The 7,620-nt window shown below is 40.7% G+C and overlaps 1 protein-coding gene across 4 annotated transcripts in view; it reads left to right on the plus strand.

The window, feature by feature from the left end:
* The window catches only part of ENTPD5 (ectonucleoside triphosphate diphosphohydrolase 5 (inactive)), a 32,671-nt gene that overhangs the window by 10,656 nt on the left and 14,395 nt on the right, over nucleotides 1-7,620 (plus strand). For 2 of the 4 annotated variants that reach the window (XM_024737913.1, XM_024737916.1), the window contains one exon: nucleotides 6,362-6,434. The gene's annotated coding sequence lies outside the window, so the exon portion shown is untranslated. Of the gene's footprint in view, nucleotides 1-5,084; nucleotides 5,151-6,361; nucleotides 6,435-7,620 lie in introns of those variants that run through there. The other 2 variants (XM_024737915.1, XM_024737914.1) reach the window with 2 other exon arrangements.

Below are 7,620 nucleotides of genomic sequence, written 5' to 3' on the forward strand. Positions count from 1 at the left end.
TGACCTGAAGGGCCATACAAAGCATTGCTGCTTCTGCATTGCTCTCTCTTGGATTGCCCACTCTGGAGGAAGCCAGCCAGCACATTGTGAAGACATTTAAGGCTCTATAGAGAGTCCCATGTGGGAGGCAACTGAGACTTTCTTCCAACAGCCAAGATCAGCTTGCCAACCATTGAGTGAGCCATCTTGGAGATGGGTCCTCAGCCTTATCTGAGCCTTCAGATGACTGCAGCCCCAGCCTGCATCTTGACTACAGTATCATGAGAGACCCTGAGCCAGAACTGTCAAATTAAGCCAGTCCCAAATTCCTGAACTAGAAACTATGAGATAATAAATGTTTATTGTCATTCTAAGCAACTAAGTTTGGGGGTTATTTGTTATGCAGCAATAGATAACTAAGGTACAGTATCCTAAAATATGTATTGGTTTGATATGTAGAAGAGAATTTGGACAATGTAAACAGTGTTTACTATCTTTTAGATTTTTTTTGGAAAATCACTTTATCACAGTTTTAACGGTTGAATGTGTTTGGTTAGAGAGATTGAATTTAGCTATAGAACTAATAGATTCAGAAAAAGAAAATTATAGCTTCTCCTAAAACAAATTGAATAGGTATTCATTAATCATTCTCTCTTAGAAATTTAACTATTGATGAAAGTATTCTCCCTTTTTATGTCACTTTGCACTTTATTCCTATTGTCACTTCTCATTGAGCACCTTACTGGATGGACACTCTTCTAGGTGCTTGGGCTACATCAAAACAGAAAAAGATTTCTGCTCTCAAGGAGCTTATATTCTATCAGAGAAACGCAGATAGTAAGCATAGTAAATAATCTCTCTAGTATGTTAGAATTGATATGTGGTGTGGAGAAAAAAAGTAGACCAGTGTAAGGGGGATTAAGAAAGCAGATGGAGGTAGGGGAGAGTGAGGGAGAGTGCTTAGAGTAGTAAAGATAGGCCCCTATACAGAAGCGGCATCTGAACAATGATTTGAAGGAGTTGCAGGAATTCATCAAGTGGATATATGGGAAAAGATTGTTCCAGACAGTGGGGACAGCTAGAGCAAAGGCCATAAGGCAGGAGCATGTGTGACGTTTAAGCACAGAGTGTGGGTGGGGTGAGTGAGGTGAAAACTGTTAGTAGAAGAGGTCAGAGAGGTAATGGGGTGGGAGGCAGAGCAGGTGGATCCATGAAGGCTATTGTTTGGACCTTGCTACTCTGAGGGAAATGGGAAGTCATTGTTGGACTTTGCAGAAGAAAGACATGCTCTAAATTATATTTTAAAGGATGACTTTAGTTGCTTGTTAAAGATAGACTCTAGGGGAGTCAGGGTAAAAGGAGAAATCTGTTAGGACAATATTAGAGTAAATCATATGACAGATGATGGCAGCTCCAGCCAAGGCAGTGGTGGCGGAAGTGGTCAGAAATGGTCAGATTCTGGAAATGTAATAAAGGTAGACCAGCAGGAAACAGATCAAAAGCTCTTGGTCATGCACAGGAAAGAGATCAAGCTACTGTAAGACTTTCACATCTGATGCAAGTCTTTGACCATCTTTCTCTGCTCTGCACTGTCTTCCCCACCCCCATAGCTACCTTTCCCTAGTCCCACACTGGCTGACCTTTCCTGTGACCTAGCAGTTAAAACTGTGGGCTCTGGAATTAGTCCATCTGGGTTTGATTTCTGGCTCTTTTCACTTATCTACTGTGTGGTCTACAGTTACTTAAGCCTCAGTTTTCTTATTTCTAGAATGGGGATATTAATAATAGAACTACCTCACAGGGTGGTATTGTGAGATTAAATGAGATAATCCATGTGAAATACTTAACAGTGCTTGGCAGATATTAAGAGCTCAATAAATAATAGCTGCTATTACTGTTATTACCTCAGATTGTTTTCCTTTGGCCAAAGTCTTTCCTCTGCATTAAATGCTAACCTTCTTATACCTCTTCCCCTCTAATCTTCTATTTTTTTGTTTTCATTTTGTTTCTCAAATCCATATGACAGAAAGTTCTTGAGGAAATTTAAAAATGAAGTCAGACTACCCATAGTTTCCCTGCTATTATCTGTTTTCATCTTTTCATAGTCCCTCTGCTCTTTGTCCACATGACTCTATTATTTATGTAGGTACTTCTCATTTTTCATAATCAGTTTAGATGTCATCTCAGTGCCTTTCCTTATCCTCTAGGTAGAGTTAGTCATCTGTGCTTTGGGCTCCTTTCGCATTTTTGTTATTAACTTTAAAAGATGTGGTTATTTGTATATGTATCTGTCACCTCTGCCACACTCTGAGCATCTTCAATTAAAAAGTCTGTTTATTCACCTTTAATTCTCTGGCACCTAGTACTTCGTAGGCACCAGTAAACACTTGTAGAATTAGACAAGTGAGTGGAACCTACCAAGGCTCCCCACCCTAATCCTTCTTACATGTAACTGCCAGGTTCATATTTGTGACACTCCCTTGCTCAAAATTTTCAATGGCTTCCCATCGCCTGCAAAGTAAAGTCTAAATTCCTTAGCTGAGTATTTGGTGTGTTGTACTATCTGACCTCAGTTTGCCTTTACAATTTTATTTTCTACTACAATTAGTCAAACTGCTCTGTTTACTATTCTTTGGGGTTCCCCTATCCGCTTTCTGCATCCGTGTCTTGATTCATATTATTTCTTTTTCCTGAAAAGCACTCCTCTCCTGTCCCTAGTTCCCCTCTTCAGTACCCTCCTCAAATGCTACCGCTCTCACAAGGCCTTCTCTGATCATCCCAGCTGGAAGTAATCGCTCCCTGCTTTGAAATCTCAGAGCATGGAACTGTGGTACTTGTCACATTTTAACTTTACAAAGGTAATTAAATGGACATGTATTTTTTTCCTGTTTACTGTAGTCTCTCTTTTTTTAAAAAATTTATTTATTTATTTTTGGCCCCATTGGGTCTTTGTTGCTGCACGCAGGCTTTCTTTAGTTGCGACGAGCGGGGGCTACTCTTCGCTGCGGTGTGCAGGCTTCTCACTGCGGTGGCTTCTCTTGTTGCGGAGCACGGGCTCTAGGCGCACGGGCTTCAGTCGTTGTGGCTCACGGGCTCTAGAGCGCAGGCTCAGTATTTGTGGCACACGGGCCTAGTTGCTCCGCAGCAGGTCCCCTGCATTGGCAGGTGGATTCTTAACCACTGCGCCACCAGGGAAGCCCTACAGTAGTCTCTTAAAGGGCAGGTCTAAGATGATTCATCTTTGCCTGCTATACTTATAAGTAGCACTAGGCAACTGATAATTTCTGGAATGGCTAAATGAATGAATGAATATGTGAATAAATAGACTTCCTAGAGTAGCACTCCTATAGGCTGCTTTGGAGGGGAAATGGGAATTGTGGATGTGATACATAGCCATAGTAAGACACTGGGAAAGAGGGTGCTGCCTGCCCCAGCGCTCCTGTCTGCAGATACCATTAGCCCAATTGTACCAAGTCCATTTAGGACATATTTCCTGATGTCTGACATGTTCCCCGCTCAGTACTTGGCTTTAGAAATACAAAAGATATTATGTACCTTCACCTATACACCCTTCAAATAGCAAAGTGTTCCAGGGCTCTGGCCCTTGGTATCAGGTATGTAAGTCCTAACTTACATCCTCAAATGAGGCATTGCTTACCGTGCTGTAATCTATCTCAGATTTACCTTCTTAGACCCACCTTGGTTTTACTTTGCTTGGCTAATTTATGCTCTGGGTGTTTTGGCTAATCCATTCCCATGGTTCAGGTTATTGTTTAAAAATTTCATTCTAGTTACACTTTAAACTTGCTTTATGTTTAATTTTTAACTTTGTTAAAGCCAGCTATGCTGTGGAACTCAGAAGAATTGGCAGTGGGCGCTTTTACATTTCAGTGTTTTCAGATGTTTTGGTAGACCTTTCTAGTCACCTCTCTCATTCCATTATTTTACACTGTTGGGAAATACTGTCATTTTATTTAGGTCAGTCAATATTGGTATTTGCTTAAGGAGGGAATAGAAAGCCATAAATAACTGTCAGGTGTCACCATGGAACTGTATAAGGGAAACAAGTCCACTCATTTGGAAATCTGATTTGATGCCTCCAATGGTTTCTCACACCTATCCTCTTTATTCTGGTACACCTCTACATTCCAGCCATATTGAACTCTTAATATCTGAAGTTCTCAAGGTTCTCATGTGTCACTTCCCCAGGGTAAATCCTGTCTCTGATTCAGGACTCAGGTTATGCCTCTCGTCCCTTCAAAAGCCTCCCACTCCCTTCCACCTCCATCCTTCTCCTAAGATGAGTTACTTGTCCCTTATGTCCATTGCTGTCATACCCTGTGCATAGTTCTGTCAGAGAACTTGCCACAGTACATTATAGCTGTTGGTTTGTCTGTTCCTTCTAGTAAGCTGAGAGCTCAAGAGCTGGGCCTATATTTGAATTCTCTTTTGTATCTAGAAGCTAGCACAGTGTCTGGTATATATTAGAAACTCAGTGATGCTTATTAATTAGACAATTCAATGCCAGCCTTCGAAGTTCATCTCAAGGATGGAAGCTATTGAGGAGTGCTCTTCACTTCTCTACTATTGGGCTAATGTTGTAAAAACATGAATCAATAATATTCTTGGGCTTCCCTGGTGGCGCAGTGGTTGAGGGTCCGCCTGCCGATGCAGGGGACACGGGTTCGTGCCCCATTGAGGAGTGCTCTTCACTTCTCTACTATTGGGCTAATGTTGTAAAAACATGAATCAATAATATTCTTACATGGTTACATATTTTTAATTGTAAACATAGCATTATTAAATAATGTTGTAAAAACATTAATTATAATCTCCTGTGTAGAAACCACACAGAATTCAGTTCCTCAGCAACTTCAGCCCTATAGGCAGTAATTCTGCCAGTTGGCACTTAACTATTATAAAAGTACATGAACCAGACAATCATGTATGTATACTCAGAAAAAAGGTAGATAAGGGAGGAATGAAGGATACAGAAGGGAGTGAGTTAGCAGAATGCCATGTGTTAGTTGCAAACTAGCACAAAGGTGAATGTGATTCACGAAGCTAGCTTGATTCAGAAAGGCTGAAATAGGAGCAAAGAGCAAAAGGCAACCGACAGTGAAAGCAAGGATTCACAGAGATCGGGCAGGCACGAGCAGGTGAGCACACAGGTGAGGCCCGCGTCCTGTGGGATTGTGGACTCGAGCTCTGGGTGACATGGAAGAAGGGAAGCCAGAGTGTGATGCCCTGGGGAGGCTGAGGAGGAAGGACTGGTGTTTACTACAGAGACAAAGATGCACTGAAAAGACCTTAGAAGGAGATGGGCATAGTGACAAACCCTAGCTGGCACCAAAGTCTCAAAAGAATTGAAGAGAGGGCTTTGTTGGGGGTGAATAAGGAGATAGCCAGAGAGATTGAGAAGACCAATTCTGAAAGGAGTCGATTTAAATATACTGATATATACTCTCCAGTCTATGTACATTATTTTGAGTAGCGTATAAAACTTTGTAAATAATTAACACATTGGGAGAAACAGTCCATCCTATGAAGTTTGGAATCATGATCTTCCCATGGATGGGTAGTTAATCTCCTTTTGGAAAGAAGTCAGCTATTATATTCTTATTAAATGGATGAGATACAGTCCCTGAGTCACTGGATCACTGTTCATCCCTTCAGGATATATATTCAACACCTACTATGTGCCAGTATTAAATTATGTAGTGTATTAGAAGGTGAGAAGTGCTGTGGAGAAAAATAAACAGGGAAGGAAGGTAGAAGACGTACATGTGACCAGGTGGGTTGCGATGTTAAATATAGTAGACAAGGAAGGACTCTCTGAGAAGGGGACATTTGAGCAAGCCTTGTAGGCTGTGTCATGTAAAATAGCGCACCATTATATGTGCTCTAAGTTGTAAGCCTTTCTAATACCATCCTTAAAGTAGCTAATCTTAAAAATGAGATTGGAAGTGGTGTTAGAAGGTAAGGGTTGAGAGCAGAAGGTACGTTTTATGTGTTCATCCTTTGCTTTGTCTACAATCTACTGTTTAGTTTACACTGAACACCTGGTAGGACTGCAGTTTTCACTTCATGAAAACAGATACCTATTATGCATTTTTTTTCTCCTTGAAATTTCTTTTGGAAGAAAACAAATGTTTGCTTAATGGAAACAGAAGCTGGAGCAGTTTCTTTTCAGAAACCACAATAATAGAGAAAATATGAGTGAGCCCTGAAGAAGTTGCTGTGGAATCAGTCATAGTGATAGAAGCAGGCTGGTGACTGGAGAGCCCCTAAATACACTTCCTGAGAATGTGGAATATGGTTTGAGCTTTGAACAAGGCAGTGATCTGTTAATACTCAGAATCTGAAAGGTTGTTTTTTTCAGTTCTTTAGATTGATCTACATGACCAGCCTAGTTGCTGTAAAAGAAGAATCCACCAAAGGGAGTGATTTAAGATGTGAGTACGAATCTGGCCAAGCAGCTGCCCTGTTGCAGTGGTTGATTTCCTGAGATCAGCTTCCTTTGTTTGAGATTCTAAGTTTTCCTTTCCTTAGCCAGTAGCTCTCATTCTTAACGACAGAAGTTCAGCCTTGAAGAGTGCTCAAACTGATAATTCTAACTCTGCCTTTGAGGTACTTCAGAACAACTCTAGTTATTTTAAATAGTTTTACATTCCAAATGCAACTAACTTTAATTAGCTTTATTTTATATGATATGTCACCTGGGAAGGGAGGCATTTTGATAAAATGAACCCTGGGAGATCAACAAACCTGAGAATGATTAAGGATCCTCAATCTGTACTCCAAATATACCAAGTATTCTGTTAGAGATTTGCGGACTGGGAATGGGGACTTTGGAGTTAGATCTTGTTTAACTAGTAGCTATGACTCACACAAGGAGAAGTTCAGAGGTGAAAGCTGGATCAGAAGACCCAAAACTGTTTTGAGCAAAGTACATAAAGGGCAATTAAGGAAGCCTTAAATCTTAGAGAATAGATACAGCATTCTTCATTAATACCAGGAGAAAATATAGCCTATGCAGGAGACATTTTTCCATGTATCTCATTCTAGGTTTTCTGCATCATTTGTACCCAACCTACCGTGATATACAAATCCAGAACAAACAGTGCTGAGCACTTATAAGTTTTTTGTCTTGCTAAGGACATGTTAAGAAATACAGGCAGTAACTTGCCATAACTCACCACTGATCTGCTTTATGACTTTCATCAAGTCATTGAGCCTTTCTGTCTTAATTTGCCCACCTGCTCTAAGTTCTTATGGAGATAACATGGCCTAACCTGTGAAGGATGTTTTAAAAACCATAATGGTCTAGTTAAGTGTTTTTGAATTAAGTTGATTTATTTCCTTAAAATGTGGTTGAATATGCAAGCCACTGGCCATATTGTTGTCACAGGTGGCCTGATTTTTAAAGGCTGTGAACACCCCAATACCAGGGACTTTGTAACTTTTTTTTATAACTTTATAACTTTGATTCAGAAACTGAAGCTTCTGTTTATCAGTCAAAAAGAAGAAAGAGGGAATTCCCTGGCAGTCCAGTGGTTAGGACTCCACACTTCCACTGCTGGGGGCACCAGTTTGATCCCTGGTCAGGGAACTAAGATCCCGCAAGCCATGCAGTACGGC

This window comes from Neophocaena asiaeorientalis, unplaced genomic scaffold (genome assembly GCF_003031525.2).
Source record: "Neophocaena asiaeorientalis asiaeorientalis breed wild unplaced genomic scaffold, Neophocaena_asiaeorientalis_V1.1 scaffold49, whole genome shotgun sequence".
In the NCBI taxonomy this organism is placed as follows: domain Eukaryota; kingdom Metazoa; phylum Chordata; class Mammalia; order Artiodactyla; family Phocoenidae; genus Neophocaena; species Neophocaena asiaeorientalis.